Source organism: Hyaena hyaena, unplaced genomic scaffold (assembly GCF_003009895.1).
Source record: "Hyaena hyaena isolate Hyena2069 unplaced genomic scaffold, ASM300989v1 scaffold_255, whole genome shotgun sequence".
Classification (NCBI taxonomy): Eukaryota; Metazoa; Chordata; class Mammalia; order Carnivora; family Hyaenidae; genus Hyaena; species Hyaena hyaena.
Window position 1 is genome coordinate 1210060 of NW_024080888.1, and position 21216 is coordinate 1231275.

Sequence of the window (21216 nt, forward strand, 5' to 3'; positions counted from 1 at the left end):
CACGCGCGACCCTCCGGGCGCGGGGGCGCCGGGGGCGTTACTACCTTGAAGGGCTCCGCGCCGCTTGTTAAGGCTCCTCCTGGGCACTCTGGAATTTGTGTCTTCGGGGCACGGGGGTGTCTTTCCTGGTCCCCCTCCTCTGCCCTCCCCTCCTTCTCGGCTGTTAGGCTCCTTCTCTCCACTCCCGGTTGCAGAGTCGAGCTGCGTTTTTTTAATAATCCTCCTTCTCCTGCCTGCGCCAGCAGAGCTGCTGTGCCTGAGCCACCGCTTCCCAGTCAGTCATGTTGTTGAGAGAGAGAGAGAGAGAGAGAGAGACGGATTGGCAGTCGGTCGGCGACTATTTGTGGTGAGAGAGAGAAGAGCAGAGCCAGAGGAGGGCAGGGGAGGGACGTGGGGAGGCGCTTCCAAGTGTGTGAGTGCGCGGAGTGTGACTGTGTGGGGAGCGCCGGAGCCACCTCCACCGCAGGCCGCGCTCCCCGACTGCGGGGAGGGCGGCGGCGAGCGCGGCCTTTATAGGAAGGGGTTGGCGGGGGGGCTGAGCGGGGAGCGGGGGCTTCGAGGGCGGCGCCCAGCCAACTGCGTCTGCTGGTTACCACGCACGCATACTCATGCATTAGCGCGCGCGCACCCACGGCTGGCCCGCTGCTGAGTTTTCATTTTAAGGGAAGCCGTTTCCGACCGCGCTGACTTGGCTTCCCCCTGAGCCCATCGTTGTGCGTGTGTCGGGTCCAACTGCTTTTGGCGGTTCAAATCAGGAAAAGGGGGAGTCTGAACCAGTGAGAAGGGACCTCAGATGCTGAAAATGCACTGTCTTTGCTCTCTAAGCCACCAACGTTACCTCCTTTCTCTTCCACCTCTCAGGGAGGAAATTGTGAGGTTCTTTCTCCCCTTAGTCCCTCTTACGAAACCTATTCACATCCTGACATGTCTCTTCACTCCATGGCAGCAAGGAAAGAAGCCGGACTTCTCTCCTCTAAGCAAGTCACAGTTCCCAGGAATCATTGACAGCACTCAGTTCTTCTGTACGGTCATGAAGCATTAGGGCTGTGACCCGGAGTGGTATTTGTGTTCCTACACCTAAGGTCCTGGACCACACGGGAATTACAAACAGAGCCAGCTACCATTTTGGTTTCATTTGACAGACGGGCCTCTTGTGAAAAATTTCTGGCTTAGAGATGGGGAAGACTTCAGATGTATGGTGCTGTTGCTTACCGGATTTATTTCTCCTGATTCTTTCTCCCATTGTATTGCCTCATTTCCTTTCGGGTTTGCACTGGGTCCTGAACTCTTTCCCATCCATCCCCTTCTTTATCACCACTCCTATATATTTATGTCTAGCAAGCAATACAGCAGATGAAGTGTATTTAACTGTGCGTGTGTGTGCGCGGGCGTGTGTGTGTGTAGGAAACATTTTTTACATAAATTTTTTAATGGTTTTTTTTTTTTGAGAGAGAGAGCATGAGCAGGGGAGGATTAGAGAGAGAGGGAGACACAGAATCCGAAGACAGGCTCCAGGCTCTGAGCTGTCAGCACAGAGCCCAATGCAGGGCTCCGAACCGTGAGATCATGACCTGAGCCGAAGTAGGAGGCTTAACCGACTGAGCCACCCAGGTGTCCCCATTTTTTAACCCATTCTGTTTGGCATGTAGGACCATTTCTAGATAGATGATAGACCTGTAGTGTGAAGTTTGGACACCTGACATCACCTCCATAACTAGACTGCTGAACACCTCGTGATCTCATGCACTACTGACCACAGCTGTTGAAATGTGAATATATTGGGTTGTAAAAGCAAGGTGTGCTTTTTGAATATTAATGGTTGATGTTATTTTGGCATGGAGACTGCCTTGATTTGGAGTGACAACTATGGAAAATTCTTATTTTAATAAATGTGACAAAAGGAAGTTAAGAACATTTCAGAGGCTAGGGAGTGGTAAAAAGGTTGACAACTCAGTCTCTATCAGTAGCTCATGGCCATTGCTATGTCCTCAGGTTTTTATCAAATACTTGCCCATTATACATTCTCCATTTTATTTTTTTCAAAATTTTGTTAATGTTTATTTATTTTTAAGAAAGAGGAGGGGCAGGCAGAGAGGGAATCCAAAGCAGGGTCCAGGCTCTGAGCTGTCCGTACAGAGTCCAAGGCAGGGCTCAAACACGAAAGCCTTAAGACCATGATCTAAGCCAAAGTCAGCCACTTAACCAATTGAGCTACCCAGGTGCCCCTTTATTCTCCATTTTACCTTTTTCACTCTGATCTTCATTCCCTAAAGTTTTTCCATGTCTCCTAAAAAGAGTTTAGAGTCTGTTAAAGTCCATTAAAAGTGGCTTAAGCATATAATCAAGAAAAGGCAGCAAGGTTGGGGCCAGTGGACAAATACATCAATAACATATAAATACAGGACATTTTAGCTCCTTTGATTAAATATGGGAAATGGATGTATTAACAAAGGATATTGGGATTTAATGTGTGTGTGCCCTGTGAAATTATAATTTTTTCAGTTTTACAGACCAGGAAAGTCAGGTTTGGGAGGGTAGGTAGTTAACGTCAGGTCGCTTATACATTAGTTGATGCAGCTGGAGCTCAACCGAATTGGCCCTATTCTGCTGTCCATACCACCACCCATTCAGAACACCTGGTTTCATTAGATGTCTTAATAGTTTCTTAGCTTTTGATAATTACGAAATAAGCTGATCTAAAAACCCTGTGGTATTTTCCTTCTACCTCCCTCCTACTTTTTCCAGTGCAAGAAAGGATTACAAAATATTTATTGTTTAGAGTTAGACAAGTATTTCAAAAGTCTTAAATACTTGGACTTATGAATGGAAAATGTTAGGAAACTTTTCTCCAAAGTCCTTAAAAAAGGAATCCTGCTATCACTGCAAAAGAAAATTCTGCAGAAGAGATATTCCTGATCTGATCATTAGCATTTAGCCAGTAAATATGTGTTTCTTTTTACAAGCTACAAATCAACCCTTAAAAAAAAAAAAAAACAACCTTCTATCCCTAAGAACAATGCTTAACCATATTGGGGAAGTTTTTTTGTGGTTTTTTTTTTTCATCCTAATACTCTATTTAATTGTCATCAATAATGATAATTTAATAATGACCTCTATATTGCATACTTCAAAATTATGCATTAGACTAGATATTTCAAGGGCATTTTTTGGTAACCACAACTGATTATAATTTTCACACTCTCAACTGCATTCATAATTAGTGAGAACCATGACAATCTGTCGATTGCTTTTATTCATTAAGGTATTAAATAAGCCAACATTTCTCGCTTAATTTTCTAACAATTTTCCTTCCAACATAAAGTCTAGAATTCATATACACTATACCAGAAAGACGTATGAAAATGTTTAACCTAAAACACTTGTGAAAAGTTGACTCATTTTAACTATTTTGTATTTGTTACTGAAAAAAAAATCTGTACTAGAAACTGCATTTATAAATTCTAATGAACAACATTTCAGAAGTCAATGAATTACTCTCTTTTAAGATTATTTAATGTTTCAAGTAGAATTTCCCACTTTCCTATACTCTCAATGATACAATTTTTGTTGTGATAAGAAAACAGAAAGTTAATGACTCTTTCCAATTTGTTCATTTTCATCTCTTATGCTTGCTCCTGTTTGGTTCCCAAGTGCATTTAACTGGCAAGTTCAATGAAGATTTGGCATTGTACCATTTGATGAAAGCAGAAAAATTAGGTTGCCAATTACATATGTGCCCCTTATGTGCACTGAATTCCCACTGAATGAAATGATGAGCCAAATTAGAAACTCTTCAGTAGTGGTACCTAAAAAGTGAAATTAGTGCCTAGGGAAGGTAAAGAGGTAATTTTTCTTTACGATGCAGTTATGATAATGAAATGTAGAAGATGTTTTAGAAAGTGGATTCACTTTAAAATATTTGCAAACAATATAGATGAAGTATCAGAAAATAACTTTAAAACTTGCATTTCTTTTTTTATCCTAGCTATTTATCTTCCTTTGATTTACTTCATACCCTATCATCATTATCCAATCTTTATGAAGAAAGCTAGATGGTCTCCTCTTTGCTTTAGCCTAATAGTATAAAATAAATAGTATAATAACAGTATAAAATAATGAAAAAAATAATTGTACATTTGTTATTAACATTCTGAATTTCTGGGGCATCTGGGTGTCTCAGTAGGTTGAACATCTGACTTTGGCTTACGTCATGATTTTGCAGGTCTGTGAGTTCATGAGTTCAAGCCCACATCTAGCTTACTACTGTCGATGCAGAGCCCACTTTGGATCCTCCGTTCCCCTCTCTCTACCCCTCCCCTGCTCTCTCGCTCTCTCTCTCTCTCTCAAAAATAAACATTAAAACATGTTCTTAAAGTATACTTTTTAAAAAATGTTTATTTATTTTTGAGAGAGAGAGAACGTGGTCTCTTTAGTGGAGCAGGGGCAGAGAGAGAGGGAAAGAGAATCCGAAACAGGCCCAAGCAAACTTCTCGCTGTCAGCATAGAGCCCCACACCCGGCTAGATGTCACAAAGTGTGAGATCGTGACCTGAGCCATATCAGGCACCATGGTAAATTATCCTTTTGTGATACTGTTATAACATGAATGTGACATTATGAGTATCTTAGAGCAAGTAGCCTTAATGGAGATCAAGACTAAAACTTGCACGTGGTTCAAGATCAAGAACTGATGAGAAAGTACAAGATAGAAGAGAGGGGGATTGGCCCAAGTGTAGTTCAGGGTCGACAGAGCACAGGAAAAAGCTCCATTTTAATATGATATTAATTGGGGCAACCTCCAGGTAAACAGAGCATAGTAGACAAGAATTTAGACAGAATTATCTTCCAGAACTCTGGTAATGGGGACTAGTAAATGTCTTTTCACAGCAGAAATACTGCAGAAAAGCCGGGTCTGTTCATGTTCTTACCCTGTGAAGGAAACTAAAAGGCCAGCCAGGTCAACTGATCAGGATTTCAGGGAGGAATCCTTGGCAGAATCAAGTCCAGATGACTGGGTCATAATACTCACTGCGTGAGCTGTCTTTGATCTGGGAACTACATAGACACCAAGGCTCCATCCCATAGGCAAATGCAAGACTATTAAGGTGCTTGTATGCCACTGTCCTTGTCACTGGGCTACCATGCCTCAGGTTTACAAAGTGAACCAATTCTAAGCTCATTTTAATGAGCTGAGAGAATAGTAAGCAGAGATTGTGGAGAGGCACCACTTACCAACAATTGAGGTAATCCTGAATTTCCAGGGGAAACTCTCAAGTTTAGAAAGCTGAAAAAAGTTGAAATTGTAGCAGGAGGCAAAAACTGACATCAACATTAATGTCCTCTGAATTCATGCCTCTGTTTTATAAAGGAAGTACACTGTATTAAAAGTAGTGTTTATCATGGTGCCTGGGTGGGTCGGTCGGTTAAGCGTACAACTTTGGCTCAGGTCATGATCTCACAGTTGGTGGGTTCAAGCCCCACATTGGGCTCTCTGCTGACAGCTGGGAGCCTGGAGCCTGCTTCAGAATCTGTGTCTCCCTCTCTCTCTCTCTGCCCTGCTCCTGCTCACTCTCTGTCTCTCAAAGACATAAAATTTTTTTTAATAAATAAAAATAGTGTTTAACAACATAAAAATCAAAGGAATTTTTATAAGCTAATTCACCAGTAGAAATTTTTCCTTTTATATAGTTCTTCTTTTTATATATCCAAATATGATTAATAAGATCTTTTGGAGAATGACTTTAGGATTTCTCACCTAAAGAGAGATTTTTTTTTTCCTGATTACAATATAAAAAATATTTAACCCAATAAATTGGTTTATTTGTTGATGTCTATGGGTTATATCTATCAAAGTGATTTTTTTCTTGAACTTTTGAGTTCTTCTATTATGAGTATACCAAGCATCTATTTGTAGGCATTTCATTAAAAAAAATATAACTGACACCTTTTTTAAGAAACATAATTAAATGATCTCTAAAAATAGTTTATTGATAAAATCTGTAAACTATAACAATGCATTTACATATAAATCTTATAACTAGATTCAATAGTAATAGAAGAACTATAACAAAACTGTAAAAGCACTTTCATACCAGTTAGGTATATAGTACAAATAGACAATGCAAATAAAATAATCTAAACCATATTAAACCAGTACTTAAGCAGGTTGGAAACTGGTCTTACCATCTGTCAGTTTCTATACTGGCAGTTTCACAAATGAGATCTCTTTTTAACAAAACATCACAGCAGGAGATACAGACATGTGAATTGTAATTAAAATGTGAAAAATGCATTTCCTAGTTTTTGTCATTTGTATAAAGCTTCTCTTACATTGTGAAATTCTAGACATATGAAATTATGTGAAATAAAAATCATTTTTATTTTGCCAAATCTATACATTGTTTGACCAGATTTCTTACTTCAATAATGAATGCACATGCTCTCATGAATTAAAGTGTTTTTCCCTTATGCCTGGTTCACTCAGTAATGAGATTCAATTATTTTTAATCATCCAAATGTAGAAGGTGAAAAGAAATAATTTGTATATTTTTATGCAGTCTAGATCTGCTGAGGACTAATTTTATTGCTTTATAATATTTACTTACAATTATATTATGTAAATAAAAACAATATTGAATTTTATTCATTTTCTGGAAAAAATAAACCTAAATGAGATACTAAACTCTGTAATGGAAAAGCTGTCTACATTTTATACCTGGGTGAATAACAGTTTCTCTGATTTCTAAGCCTTTACGTACCGTAGAAATCAAAATATGCAATGTATGGAGTGTAACTATTGTTAATGCTCTGTATTAATTGCTAAATATTGAATAAGTGTTTAAGAAATCAGTAGAGACATATCTCAAGTTAAAAGTATATTAAGTAAAGTTAAAATAGCATATTAACATTCAAATATATCTTAATTTTTATTTTCACTCTCCATCTTCAACATCCTGGATGTTTTATAGAAACTTAAGTTAATGTTAAAGAAACAAGTATTCTGGGATGCCTATGTGGCTCAGTCAGTTATGCTCCTGACTATGTATTTTGGCTCATATCATAATCTCAAGCCCTGGTTGTTTGTTGGTGAGTTCAAGCCCTGGGTGTTTGGCTCTGGGCTGATAGTCGAGAGACTGCTTGGGATCCTCTCTTTCTCTGCCCCTCCCCTGCTCATACCTACAGCCCCCCACTCTCAAAATAAATAAACATTTTTTTAAAAAAAGATAGCAGGTATTCTTCACCCTTGTCATTATGGGACTTATTACATGCATGTATACTATATATCCAAACCCATTCAACCCAACTACTGGGGTATAATATAACAGTGCTTTATTTTTCACTGTCTTCACTTCCAACTTTCTCTCCAACTGTCAACATTTTAACCCCACTGAGATGGATACTAGGATAGTGAATCATTAAATCACCATGTAATTGTAGGTTTCAAATATGGCTGCCACAAAATATCCTATCCCATATGTACCTCTTACAAGGATACATTGAAACCATTCTGACTGAGTAGTAAGTAAGGATTATGTCCCTTCCCCTGAACCTGAGAAGAACTTTTTGACTGCCTCCATCAATAGAATATTATGAAAATAATGCTATTTAATTTCCTAGTTTAATTCAGAAATTGCCATTCATGTTCTCCTTGTTCTCCTGGGACAATTGCTTTTGGATCATAATCACTTGCTATGGAGACTATGTAAGGGTCCTAGAGACCTGTGGGAAAGAACTGATTGCTTCAGCCCTCAGTGTTATCTGACAGACTCCACATGCACCCAGTGCCAATTTGTGAGCCAGGTAAGTGAGCCATCTTGGAAGTAGACCCTCTAGCTCCAAATCTAACCACTCCAGCCAGCCATTTGGAGTGAAAACAAGCTGTAGTCATTTTTTACTGCTGCATAACAAATTTATCACAAACATAGTAGCTTAAAATAATATTCAATATTAGATCACAGTTCTATGAGTCAGAATTCTTGCAAAATGTGGCTAGTTCTCTGCTCAAAATCACAAGCCTGAAATCAAAGTGTTAGCCAGGCTGAATTCTCACTGGAGGCTCTGGGGTGTAAATCAGCTTCCAAGCTCTTTCTGGTTGTTGACAAAATTCAGTTCTTGCAGTTGTAGTACAAAGGTCTCTGTTTCCTTGACATATGGCTGCTTCCTTCTACAAGCCAGTAAAAGCAGCTTTGAATCTTTCTCATGCTTCAAATCTTTAACATTGTCTTCTTCCCCAACCAGAGAAAACTCTCCCACTAGACTATAAGCCAATGGTGGGCTCCTGAGTGATTTATTCCTCATTAGATCCCTAGTGACCAGCTGAAGCAAAATAATGTGTGCTCAGGTGAGACAAAGGGTGGTGCATATGAAGATTTACTCTCTTTATCAGTTCTTAAAGATGATATGTAATAGAGAAAGCTTCTTATTCATTATTCCTTTAAAAACCTTTATTTTCTTCCAAACTATTAGATGTCTTTTTCTTTGAACATATTTTGTAAGTTATCTTCCTTCTAAACTGACTTTAAAAGTGATAGTTGCAGAATTATTGGAGCAATTTAGATGAGCAATGTTCTGTTATAGGAAGCGGTATGGTGAGGTCTGATGCAAGAACAGAGCAGGTTGTCTGAGTCCATTGAGGCTGTTATAACAGTGCTCTAATCACTGGCAAATGGTTATAAAAGACAAATTTATTTCTCATAGTTCTGGGGGCTCGGAAGTCTGAGGTTAGGGTGCCAGCATGGTTTTGTTCTGGTGAGAGCCCTATTCTTGGTTCATAGCCAGTGCCTTCTTGCTATGTCCTCACATGGTAGAAAAGGCAAAGGATCTCTGTGGAGAGTCTCTTTTTGTAAGAACCATAATCTCATTCATTGGGACTGGGCCCTCATGACCTAAGCACCTCCAAAAGCCCTACCTTCTAACACCATCACATTGGACTAAAGCATTTCAATGTATGAATGGGGGTGGGGGCACAAAATTTCAGACCATAGCACAGGTTAAGACTTAGGAAATGTAAAACCTCAGAATAAACTCAACTGTTTCCAAGAAGTTTAAGTGATGCTGGAAGTGAGATATGATTCTTTGTATTACGGTGTTTCCATTTTTGACTCATTAATAAATAATTATTAGTTTTCTTCTCCTTCATATATTGTGACCATGTTTATGAGTGAAAGTTCCAACCAATAGAATGCTGCAGTTCTGAAAAATAGCATGAGATTTTGGTGTATCGGTATAAGGCTGAATCATAGGAAGTAAATACTGAATAAAAAATCTGAAATGATACAAGTAAAAGAGGTGAGGAAAACAAGAAAACTAATCTTGAAATAACTCTATGAGTAGTTCTTGTGGAGAGAATTCCTAGATAAATTAAGCATAATCATTCATTTAGTCATGCAACATAGACAACAAAAGTAAACAGTTATATATTTATTACTATTTTCCTAGAAAACTAAATAAAAGTGACAGACTGCACGTCAGACTAAGCATACTGGAAGAACATATTCACTAGCATGATACATAAGAATTATTTCAAGATCTATATTAACTGTGTTAATTTCTCACCAATCTTGTGTTGTTATTATCTATAAACCATGTTTACTTAGAATCATAAAAAAGTAGAATTTGAAGGGATCTTAATCATTCAACAAAATTGTAGTGAAGTTGTTAAACAAGCCAAATATTGGCAACCAAAATGGGGAGGGGGGAAATTCTCACCACAGAGACAGTCATGAAAACAAGTGATTAGAATATAATATAAAGTATAATAGAAAAGGTCTTCAAGGAAATAATAATCCATTAATAGATTAATTACATTAATTACAAAAATTAATGGACATAATGTCCACTAATTATAACAAATGATTACAAAAGTTAACTCTCAGCCTTCATTTTTATTTTGATGGATTCTGGAATCGAGTGACTTTGTACCATGTTAGCTAAACTGGAACTGTGTTTCCCAGAATTCCCTTTCCTGCATTGCAGTTGTCAGAAAAAGTCTTCATAAGATCTGGGTGAAGAAATGAAGCAGCAACTTTATGCGTACTGAAGGTTAGTGAAGGGAACCAGATGCAATTTCAGTGCAAGCTCCTTGTTATTGATCTGCTAGCTTACCTCATTGGTTTGGGGCAGCAGCTGTACCTTCAGCTCCCTCAGTTCCTGCCAGGATTCCTCTTTTAACCTCTCAGAGTGTACACATACAAGGTGTAGAAAACTGCATTGTGAAGAGTCCTTCTGCATGTCACCATCTGCATATTACATGTAAGGTTGAGGTTGGAGGTGATGAAAGACAAATGTAGGTAGAGATTATCTTCTGGAAGTCCAATTTATCCTTAGGATTCTACTTTGTCCCAGTTTACTTCCTAACTGCCAGTTCTGTTGATCTCAGTGACTTTAAACTCACCATTAAATGCAGTGGCCATAAGACTTCTCAGTTCACACAATTGTATAAGATCCAGTCCCTATAATCAATACCTTAGTCCATATCACTCATATCAGTTCTGCTTCTCTGATGAAACACGTACTTACATGGATGTATTTTACAGAAAACAAAAAGAATATTGAGAATTAGATGTGGGTGGTGAGGAAAAGAAGAGTCAAAAATGGCTAAATCACAAATTAACATAATTTTAGACATTTCCTCCATTTGACTTCTGGGGCACCACAGTCCCCTGTTTTTATCCCAAACTCTCCCTATACATTCTCAGTCTGCTTGGCTGGATTCAACTCACCTCCATGACCTCTATAGGTAGAATGTTCCAAGACTCAAGACTTAAACTCTCGTTTTCTATCTACACACACTGTTTTGGTGAGCTTGGGGTTGTGCTGCCTTCTGAATGCTGATGACACCCAAATATCTATCTTCACCCTTGAATTCATGTCTATCTGCCCATACTGTGTTTGTGCTTCTATAGAGAAGCATCTCAAGCTTAACATACACAAAGCCTTCTGGGTTCCTCCCAACACCTGTTCTGTATGTGGCCTTTCCTATCTCAACATCCACTCTATTCTCCTGGTTGTGTTAAATACCTTTGGGACATTCTTAGTTTCTCTTTTTCTTTTCTAATGCACATCTAATATGCCAGCAAGTCCTGCTAACATTATCTTCACATTATATAAAGTATTGAGCCACTTTTCCAAACTTCAACTACTTTGACTTAGTTTAAGCCACCATCATCTTTCACCTGAGTTATTGTGATAACATTCTAACTAATCTCTACATCTACCTTTGTTACTCACGGTATATTATCAGCACAGAACACAGTGTTATTATGATCTAAGTCAGATCATGCCCTGTTCTGCTCAAAATTCTGCAATGACATTTTATCACACTGAGAGGAAAAGTTGTTAGAAAGGTCTACAGGCCCTGAGTTTCATAATTCTCCTTGCATACCGCCACTATTTGTTGTCGCATTTCCCTTTGTGAAGGAATTCCTGGTTACATGCAGGAATCCCTTCTTTCTTTTAGATTTTGCTCAAATGTCACATCAGTGAAGCCATCTCTGGCTTTGTATCTAAAATAGTAATTCCACCACCACACACATGCTCACATCCACTTCTCATTCCCCTTACCTGTATTATTTTTCTTTAGCATTTATCTCTATCTAAAACAATATATATATTATACATTTATTCTTATTTATTGTCTGTTTCCCCACTAATATAAAAGATAACAACAATAAGGATATTTCTGTACCTACCCACATGCCTAAAGGAGTGCTTTGTACGTACTGATCCTCAAACAGTATTTGTTAAATGAATAATGAATCAGTGAATAAAAGCACAAGACCATATATTCAGTGATGAAGCACATACAAGAAGTGCAACAAGGGGATAAGAGGGTTTCAACACTATTTTCACTGACTTTTCTTAAAAACAAAAGCAGATTCCTGCCATTTTCTATAAACTTTAAAGACTTTTTATGGAAATTTTTTTCTAATTTCACTATTTATGAGGCATGTGGTAATTGAGAAATGTGTCTTCACAGTGATTCTAAAAGCAGATGGCATTCATTCATTTGTTCACCCAGTCCAAAAATATTTATTGAGTGTCTACTATGTGCCAGGAGCTAGATACAAAGGTGAATAATAAATATTCACAAACTTTAAACGTTGGCAATATGCTAGGCAGAGTGCTAAGGAAGCAATGGAGACAGAGAAGTAAAAGATATAGTCCACACAGTTGATAATCTAAAAGGAAACATGAATAAACAAACAGCTAATTACTAAACTGTCTGTTGAGAGTTCCAATAGATGCAAAACAGGATTTTAAAAATTATGTAATATAGAGTAATATAGGTATATAAAACCCAGGCTTAAGGGGTAGGTTGTTGGGGAAGAATTCCTATCAGATATTATATATGGTATCTGAGTTCTAAAATATACCTTTTGCTTGACTATATAAACTTTGTTAGATACGTGGCAGCAAAATAATTATTCCATTCTCTGAGTTTAACAAATATTTGTTGATTTTTTAGTATTCAAATAATTTTGTTTGGAAGTATTATTATTAAACATTAAATTTATGAAACTAATTTTATTCAATTATAATTAACAGTGTTATGTTAATTTCAATGTAATGATTCAATAATTCTATATATAAAACTATTTTTAATCTACACATTTTTATTTTTTATAACTCATTTAAAATAAGATGAGATTGCTAATTCAGAAGTCTTAAATGTTTTTCTAGATTCATATGAACATACTCACATGGACAAAGAAAATATTTATGCCATATTTGAGAATTTGTGTTCAAGAAAAATAACACAGTGGACATATATTCCTGAGAACCATAAAAATGTAAATTTATAGTTCTGTAATTTTCCTTTTTATCTTGAGAATCAATAGATGAAAAGTCACCTAATTTTCTAGTCAATTTCTTATGTATTTAATGTTTTTATTTAGTTGACATCAAAACATTATTTTCTTTGTTTTGAAATCCTTTGTTCAACTAATGTGCCTCAATGAAAAAGATAATGTACTGTTTTGAGGAAGCATTGTATGTCAGAACAGTTGTTTAAGTTGTTTGTTTGCTGCGTACCCTATGACTACTACTTAGGGGAGACACAATTAGAAATAGGCTGTAAGATATACTTTAAAAAAGAGACTGGAAGAACACTCACAATATTAAATGAATCAGAGTCTTCCTCTTCCTAAACTCAAATGGTAATGCTAATGTGCGTATTTCACTCAATATTTTTATATGTCATAAATTTTTGGAGACAGTTCTATTTTTATCCATATCCTGCATAAATGACAGCCTCAAAATATAGGTCAGGGTGTTACAGGGTGACACTGCTTAGAACAAATATACACTCAGAAATTTTCTTTTCCTAAAGATCCAGCTAATGAGAGATAGATTATTGGACTTCTTGAAATTTAGATGTAAAGTTATAAAATATCTAAAGGTCTATATCTTATAGCTATAAACACATATAAGCATTCCTGTAGACAATGAAAATTGCCTAAAAGTGATTCATATATAAAATTTTAAGGATTATACATTAACTTAGATCTTTTAGGAATACCAAATCTTGATAAAATCAGACCATACAGCTGTAGGATTAGATTTACTATAAAAATTCACGTTTTCCTTGTAATTATAATGTCTAGATTAATACTGTATTACTGGCAATGACATGACTCACCTGCTTTTGCAAGTCAGAGCATGAGACTGTGATTTTTATGTTATCCATTCAATTTGGTATTTTTCTTCTAATGAAGGCACATCTGTCATTCATTGTGTTAATGTTCAGTGTTCTAGAAAAAGTATGCCTAGAGCCTCACTGATTAAATACTGGAAAAAAAATTTGTAAGGGAAACATAAGTGCTGAAACACATATATTAAATATGTGTTCATTAACATAAATAAACTTAAAAAGAGAGTAGTTTTACACCTTCGGGGCAATAACAAGTTATGCCTCAATAATCTGCATGAATTTATGTTCCTAAACATTCTTCCACTCAACACTCTGTAAAATGCATAGAGTAGTATTAGTAGCCTCACATTTTTGAGAAACAGAGCTTACCTAAAGTTTTTGTTCTTTAATGTAACTGCAGGATTTTAAATTTTTTTGCAGAAGATATAGCAGTATACAAATAACTCTATATAATACTTTTTAGATAAGAAAGGATACCTTGCCTTAAAAAATAGCAAATGTTTTTAAAGGTAAATAAAATATTTCTCCTTTGTTTTCTATGCCTTTAATAGTTTCCTCTCCTTCTTTTCTTCTTCTTAATCCTCTTTCTTTTCTTCTACTTGCTGAGATCCCTCCCATTCCTATTTCTTTTTCTTCTTTACCATAATCACAATGACTACCATCTACAGAGGCCTTACTCATATAGCAGCTCCTGTCTTATTCTTTCAAATGTCTTAATCAAATGAATACAGTTTTAAATAAAACCAAGCACAAGATGGGTTACACTCTAATTCCTTGAGTTAAGCATGGAACTGCATTTTCAAGAATTAAGCTGCCAGTTGAATACATTATTTCCAGCATCTGGAAGCCTGCCTCTGAATCCTGAGAACAATGTCCCATAGATTGGTGTTATATATCTGCAGAGTTTTTCAGGGAATACTTGCTGGTTAGGCACTGTGTTAATGCCATCATAGAAAGAGGGTCACAATTTGAATCCTTTTCCTTCACATTCTTCTATATTCATAGTCTACCTTAGCCTTGGTTAAAAGAGAAAAAGTATGATTAAAAGTGTACATCTCTACTTCAAAAAACAAAACAATAACAAAAACAAGGGGAAAAATCATGCAGCTATTACTAAACGTTTATTTATTTTTGAGACAGAGACAAAGCACATGTAGGAGAAAGTACAGAGAGAGAGAGAGACAGACAGACAGACACAGAATTCCAAGCAGGCTCCAGGCTCTGAGCTGTCAGCACAGAGTCTGACACAGGGCTCAAACTCAACAGCTGAGCCCAAGTCAGACACTTAACCAACTGAGCCACCCAGACACCACAGCTGACCATTGCTTAAATAGAAGGTGTACGTAATAAAAAAAGAAAAATATGGTCCTACTGTGTAAATAAGAAAAATATACTTAGACATAACAATTTATCCAATAAGAGGCCATAAAATGTTGTAATTAAGATCACTGACACTGGCTTTGCAGGTTGCAGGGAACTGACATCAATCCTTGCTCCACATTTTGCAACTCTGGGTACTTAACTCTGTTAGTTCTTAATCCCCACATATATGAAATGACAGTAGTAATAGTATTTATTGTCCTTGGCTGTTTAAGGGAATTACAAAAGGGAGCATGGAAATGCTCAGCACAGCACCTATGCAAATATTCAGTATACGGTATCTATTGTTATTAATTTGCACCAAAGCCACCTTGCTAAGTTGGTGAAAATGTAAATTCTTCCAACTCATTGTGCAACTAAATAAATGTAAAATAATTCCAAATTGCCCTCTGTCATAGAAATATGGGCTGAAAACATGAATTACATTTCTTTTTAAGAATTGGCCAGAATATAGCTAGCTTTATTTTCTAAACGTAACATCTGCTAAAAAAATAACACGTTTCCAAGTGGTCAACAGATATTAAACACTCAGGATTTGTCAATCACTATTCTAAGACCAGGACAGATATAAAACAGTGGAAAAGGAGGGTGAGGTACTTTCTTGGAGTTTATTTTCTAGTAGGTAGAAGAATGCTACTGGGCAGGAAACCAGAAAGATAACAAATGGGTAAACAAATACATAAGATAATTTAAAGAAACGTAAGTGCTCTAAGGAAAAGAAATCAAAATGATACTCTTCGTCCAACTGGCTGACTTCTTTGGTTTGGGTGTGTCAGAAGAGGACTCTCTTTGAAAGTAAATTGAATTAAGATCTGAATAACAAAGAGGAGCCATCTACAGCCAGCTCAAAGACACTAAGGTGGAAGCGAGGTTACAATATTCCTATGCAGGAGGGACAGAAACTAGGCCAAAGTGCTTGGAGCCAAGTGACTTAGAGGAAAAATAATGCTCAATTTATTTTACGCTTCCATTTGTTTTTTTACTTTTCTGGATCATTGACTACTTTCCATTTATTTATTTATTTATTTACTTATTTTTATGTTTTCTTTATTTCTAGGAGAGAGAGAGACAGTGTGAGCAGGGAAGGGTCAGAGAGAGAGGGAGTCACAGACTGAAACAGGCTCCAGGCTCTGAGCTGGCAGTCAGCACAGAGCCCGACGCGGGGCTCGAACCCACGAACCGCGAGATCACTACCTAAGTGAAAGTCGGACGCTTAACCGACTAAGCCACCCAAGCGCCCGGCTACTTTCCATTTAATTGACATATTTATTCTTGATGTTAAAACAAAAACATTTTTTAATCCAAGATATTTACAGTATCCCAGAATATGTCCTAGGTGTACTCTGACATTATTAGCAAAATTAAAAATTCAACACAATTTACATATTATGGGAAAGAAGGGGATTATTCTTGGGTATTTATAAAGAAAAGAAAATCATGTTCCATATAACTTAAAGAGTTTACTTGAAAACCAGTAATTCTCTATCTCACTTTAAGTTTCAGTGAGCCTATTTCCATCTGCAGTAACTGAGGCCTAAAGTCGGGGGGAAAAGAACACAGGGATGTAGAATCCCCACCCCACCAGCATGCAAATCATTTAGCATTGCACCACTGTATGGAAGCTTTTACTGCCAGTCTCCCTGAGCAAATAATTTCCATTACTAGTCTGTTCTAATAACCCCTTTGCTGATTCAGCTACCTGAATGTAAATATCATAGAAATGACTGGGAAATAAAAGCCAATTTGAAACAGTGAAAAAGGATCTAAAAGAAAATGCTTCCTACATATGCCTTCATTTTCATAACTCTTTTATTTAAAAATCTGCTTATCATAGATAAAGGCTTTTGACTGTATTTGATGCCAATAGGAGAAAAAAAATTCCTTTTTCAAATATCACTATACATTGCTTGAAGCTCCCTATCTTAAATGTCAGTGGTTTCACCCATATTAAGACAATACTTATAGAAAAGACTTCTAATTCTTTATATACGTGTATATATTTATTACAAATAAAATTGGCACAAATATTAAAATAGCCATAGTGAATTCCATAGCATTACAGTTAATGTCCTTCATTGTTTATTCAATAGAGATCTTAGTAGCATGTCTTGAGGTACAAATGAGATCATGCACTGTTTATTTGTAATATACAGGAGGTATTTTTCTCTCTGACTGAGCTTCTATTCAGTCCAATATTCTCTCTACATATTTGGCCCCCGCTCCAACCCCCAATCACTTTTTAATACTACCAGTTGTTGACTTTAAAGGCTGGCCTCCAGGAAAAAATTTCTTTGTGTGATCTGTACGATGACTATATTAAAGTAAAAAAGTGAATAAGCAATGTAGTTTTTGAAATTCACCCCAAATAATCTTAGTGATGTAGTTTGATTGTTACTACATTCATATCTAAAATACAAGATTATCTTAGAAGTATGACCATTACAAATGACTTTTAATCTGCATAATTATATGTTTCAAAGCTGATCTGAGTAGATTTAAAAGGCTATAAATTGCAGAGAAGTAAGCAGCTGCCTTCTAAAAGAATTTGTAATTAACAGATCATAGTATTGAGTTGAAATTTCATCAAAATTAAAGCTAAAATATTAAAATACATTTTAAAATATAAAGGCTTAAAGAAGATACTTTCATGATGAAAACATACACTGAATTTGTGGCTCTTACAATAAATCAGGAGTGTTGAATCATGCCACAATAAATTGTATTGCTGAGAGTACAAGTGGAATTTTAAGTGACTTCATTTTTTTCCCAATACATATATGAGGTCAGTTCATCTTTTTCCAGTCTAGCAAAAATATGTGCACATTTTGAAAAAGTAGAATGTTCCTTTTTTTACGTTTATTTATTTATTTTGGGGGGAGTTGGAGTGAGGGGCAGAGAGAGAGAAAGAAAGGGAAAGAATCCAAGCAGGCTCCACATTGGTGGCATGGAGCCTCATGTAGGGCTCAAACCCACAGACCATGGGATCATGACCTGAGCTGAAACCAAGTGTCAGACACTCAACCAATGGAGCCACCCAGGTGCCTCTGAAAATTCCTTTTAATATCAAGGATTCCAAAACTCTTTTTGCATTAATGCTAATGGTTTGGATTGAACTTAAATAAGACCTGTTTAACAATCAACAACATCTTGTTTGTTTCCTCAAAGTAAAGGAGAGCAGATTTTGCCGCTTCAAAATATGTCTCAATGGCATATTGCTTACTTTAAACTGGTTATTTATTTATTTATTTACTTATTGAGAGAGAGGGAAAGCGAGAGCAGGAATAGGGAAGAAGCAGAGGGAAAAGGAGAGAGAGAGAATCTTAAGCTGACCCACATAGAGCCTGGCTCCAGGCTGGATTTCAGGACTGTAAGATCATGACCTGAGCAGAAATCAAGAGTCAGACACCCAGTTGCCCCTATACTAGTTATTTTTAAGAAACAGGAGACACTGGTGTAGCTGGAACGACTGAGTAAAAGTTACTCTTTATTTTTTATTTATATATATATATATATTTTTTTTTGAGGTTACTGTTTTGTAAGACACCTTTACACTGATAAGGGAAATCTCTATTTGGAAGGGTGTCTCCCTCACTTTAACTGGAAAAGAAAGTTGACTCAATATCTAGAAACTCTTACCAAGGAAGAAGGCACAGACTTAAATCTGTATAACATCATTATCCTTATAATGCTTTTCCTGCTAGCTTCCCATAACTCTCAACACCCAACAGCTTCTTTTGTCTTTATATAAAGTCAGCATTTAAGGTGATGGTTTTGGCCATTTTAGAGAGTTCCTCAGTTCTCCTGGGTCTTTCCCATTAGAACTTTAATATGTTATTAAAGTTTTGTTTGTATGGAGCATCTGAATGGCTCAGTGGGTTGAATGTCCAACTCTTGACTTTGGTTCTGATCAAGATCTCAGAGTTCATGGCTTCGAGCCCTATGTTGGACTCCTTGCTATCAGCATGGGGCCTGGTTGGGATTCTCTGCCTTTCTTTCACTCTGCCTCTCTTGTGTACAAGGGCCCACCCCATTCTGTCTCTCAAAATAAATAATAAATAAGCTTTAAAAAAATAAACCTTTGTTTTTCTTCTGTTTATCTGTTTAATATCAATCTAATTATTAGGCCAGCCAAAGAACCTAGAAGGGGACAAGGAAAACGTTTCCTCCCTTACAGGTTTGGCAACCCAGATGGGACCTTGTTCCAGGGCTGCTGTAGCTCAGAGATCCTGGTGCCCCTGACAAAATGCAGGCAGAAAGTAAAAATTCTTACCTTGGATTTCTGCCTGCAGAGTCCAGTGGAAGTGAGAGTCCTTTTTATCCTTTTCTAAATTTAGACTGTAGCAGGAGAAAATATTTGTGTGAACTAGTTCCCTGTGTATAGTGACCTTGGTAAAAATTTGTTCTATATTAATCCCTTTCTTTCCAGAGATGATCATTGTTCTCTTTTGTCTCTTTCAGCTTGTTCTATGCCTTGAAATGTTGGCTTTGTAATCTATGAGAATATTCTCTCTGGCCACTGACATCCATAGGTGTACATTATGGTATGCATCTAGTGACCAGTTGAATAGACTGGGATTCTGAGATGCAAAGTCACAAGCAGCATTCTCTTTGTCTTGCTGTGCTAACTCTCAAGGGGGTTTGTCTTAAGAGGTCTCAGTACATAAGGGGCTTTTGTCATCCCAACTTTGTGTCTTGTTAGTACTGGAAAAGTCCCATTCCAATAGTGATGAGGGACCTTAAGGCAAGCTGAGGGCAAAGTACAAGCTAGCACACCTCCCACCCCCTGGTGGGATATGTGTGATATTCCTCAGGTACTTCTGGCTGCCCAAGAACACAGGAAAAGACAGAAGACAAATAGTTAATCTGATGAAATCTCCATCAGTTTACAAATATCTTAGTACAATTAATTACAAAAATTGGACAATCTTATCAATAGCCTAATGTCCAGAAACTCCTTACTGTCTCAGCATTAGGGCTTTGCTACAGGGGAAAACAATCTTAACTTGACAATAGCTACACCTCCAGTAATTTGTGAGTCTTCCTTAGCATATGGAAATCCCTTGAAGAAATTTCCTTTTGACTTTACCTCCCCCACCTCCACAGTATATAACCAGTCACTCTCTACAGCCCAGTGCAGCTCTTTCTGTCTACAGCTCCTGTGTCTGTGCTTTAATAAAATCACCTTTTTACACCAAAGATATCTTCAAGAATTCTTCCCTGGCCATCACCCCAAAACCTCATTAGTAGCACCTGCCTAGTACCACAGATTAACAAGTCTGTGACTGGACTGTCTCAAGTTCATGTGGGAAATCAGACAGTGTCTGTATTACAGCATTCTTACCAACAGTGACAATGGAGGGCTTTGCTTTCTTATGCTTTAATTAAACCAATGTGAATTCTCTCCTTAGTGAGTCACAGAAACTAAGGCAGGTGAGTTGTTGTATAAAGAAAATTTTATTTGCAGCAAATAAAGAGATCACAAGGAATAACTTCCAAAGTTGTGATTCCCTGATAAGGGTGGATAGGTTCCTTTTATTTATGGTTAGAATAAACATTTACAAAGGAGAGCCTTGCCACCATATGTAGAGGCCATGCATAAGGCCGTGCAGGCCCCTTAAGGAAATACACCTCTTCGGGGCACTTGGGTGGCTTAGTCAGTTAAGCGTCCGACTTTCGCTTAGGTCATGATCTCGCGGTTCGTGGGTTCGAGCCCCGCGTCGGGCTCCGTGCTGACTGCCAGCTCGGAGCCTGGAGCCTGTTTCAGAGTCTGTGTCTCCCTCTCTCTCTGACCCTCCCCTGCTCACACTGTCTCTCTCCTAGAAATAAATAAAAAAATATTTAAAAAAAAAAAAAAGGGAAATACACCTCTTCATACACCATGTTATATAAATAAGGCTTGTGCTCCTCTTTGGGCACAGATTTTGGTATTATAATGAGGTCATTCTAGGTCATTCTAGGTCACTCCATGGTACATCTGTGTAGGCGTGAGGCAAGGAGTTATGCTCAAACTGGTCTGGGTGGTCCGGGACAGCTGGAGGTCTTATCAGGGCAGTTGCTATTGCTTGGGGCGTGGTTTGCTTTCCCTCTGCCTGAGTTAGGAGATAAACTGGAAAGAATAGCTTTAGGAAACATGTGGGACAAAGGTCCGTGAGTACAAGCAGGTGAGCCGTAAAGGTCTAGTACTAA

The 21216-nt window shown here is 37.3% G+C and overlaps 1 protein-coding gene across 1 annotated transcript in view; it reads right to left on the bottom strand.

The window, feature by feature from the left end:
* Nucleotides 1–433, bottom strand: part of CCSER1 (coiled-coil serine rich protein 1) — a 667442-nt gene extending 667009 nt beyond the window's left edge. The window contains exon 1 of the mRNA XM_039245368.1: nt 45–433. The gene's annotated coding sequence lies outside the window, so the exon portion shown is untranslated. The remainder of the gene's footprint in view (nt 1–44) is intronic.
* Nucleotides 434–21216: the final 20783 nt, after the last annotated feature.